Genomic DNA, 2,031 nt, shown 5'->3' on the forward strand with positions numbered 1-2,031 from the left:
CTATCCTAACTCAAGTAGGCATTTAATATCTGTGAGTCCCATGGACAAGAATATTTAATTATCTGAAGAATAACGGGATTATAATGGCTGAGAATAATAATCCACAGGTGTACTGTGAGTGGGCTAAACATGATACATGAGATATTTGCTACTTTCAATTAAATATGTAGGATTATATCATCCAAAAACAACTCCTACTATACATCTCAACAAGCCCTAATGTTAACATTCTAATCTTCCAATAAAATATTACAAATTGTATTATTCAGCTCGCGCTGATGCTTGGCTATTTCTTTCCATATTTGTATCTAAATAAATGCATCAATTCATAAGGAAATCAGTCAAATTGAAATAAATTCATTAGGCCCTAATCCATGGATTTCACATGACTGGGAATACAGATATGCATCTGTTGGTCATAGATACCGTTTTAAATAAGGTAGGGGGGTGTGGATCAGAAAACCAGTCCATATCTGGTGTGACCACCATTTTCCTCATGCAGCTCGACATCTCCTTCGCATAGATAGAGTTGATCAGGCTGTAGAATGTTGTCCCAGTCCTCTTCAATGGCTGTGCGAAGTTGCTGGATATTGGCAGGAACTGGAACATGCTGTCAATGAAGAGCATCCCAAACATGCTCAATGGGTGACATGTCTGGTGAATATGCAGGCCATGGAAGAACTGGGAAATGTTCAGCTTCCAGAAATTGTGTGCAGATCCTTGCGACATGGGGCTGTGCATTATCCTGAAACGTGATGGCGGCGGCTGAATGGCACGACAATGGGCCTCAGGATCTCATCACGGTATCTCTGTGCATTGAAATTGCCATCGACAAAATGCAGTTGTGTTCATTGTGTCTAGTTTATGCCTGCCTGCCCATACCATAACCCCACCATGGGGCACTCTGTTCATAACGTTGACATCAACAAAACGTTCGCCCACACGTGCCATACATATAAAATCAGAATTAATTTGTGAAGAGCACACCTCGCCAGTGGCCATCGAAGGTGAGCATTTGCCCACTGAAGTCGGTTACGACGCCGAACTGCAGTCAGGTCAAGTCCCTGGTGAGGACGACGAGCATGCAGATGAGCTTCCCTGAGACAGTTTGAGCAGAAATTATTTGGTTGTGCAAACCCAGTTTCATCAGCTGTCTGGGTGGCTGGTCTCAGACGATCCTGCAGGTGAAGAAGCCGGATGTTAAGGTGAAGGTCCTGGGCTGGCTTGGTTACACGTGGTCTATGGTTGTGAGGCCGGTTGGACATACTGCCAAATTCTCTAAAACTACATTGGAGGTGGCTTGTGGTAGAGAAATTAACATTCAATTCTCTGGCAACAGCTCTGGTGGACATTCCTGCAGTCAGTATGCCAATTGCACGCTCCCTCAACTTGAGATATCTGTGGCATTGTGTTGTGACAACTGTGAATTGTTTTATTGTCCCAAACAAGGTGCCCCTGTGTAATGATCATGCTGTTTAATGAGTTTCTTGATATGCCACACCTGTCCAGTGGATGGATTCTTTTGGCAAAGAAATGCTCACTAACAGGGATGTAATCAAATTTGAGAGAAATAAGCTTTTTGTGCATATGGAAAATGTCTGGATTATTTTGTCAGCTCATGAAACACCGGATCAACACTTTACATGTTGCGTTTATATTTGTGTTCAGTGTAATTCCAAGTCCTCATCTTTTCTTTAACCACTGATGAGTGAAGATGGGAGATTTCTTTCCCCAATGCTCTATTTTCCACCATTTTGTTTTCTTCTATCAAATCCTCACACCAGTTATCAAAACAGTTCCATATCCTTATTTTTACCCCTTGTTTACCCCACAGTCGTGCATCTTCTGTTAAAAAATGCGCACCACAATATGTCCATTGTTTTCGAGAGCAAATCAACTGGAATGAATCTATATTTGTTTGTATTTCTCGTTTGTCGTCTGTCTACACTACAGCAGGAAACACGCATTTATTCTGCCAAGCCACAAGGCGGCGCAATGGGCGCATGTAACTATGGACCTTCAGATATCTGA

The sequence above is a fragment of the Salvelinus namaycush genome, chromosome 20 (genome assembly GCF_016432855.1).
Source record: "Salvelinus namaycush isolate Seneca chromosome 20, SaNama_1.0, whole genome shotgun sequence".
NCBI lineage: Eukaryota > Metazoa > Chordata > Actinopteri > Salmoniformes > Salmonidae > Salvelinus > Salvelinus namaycush.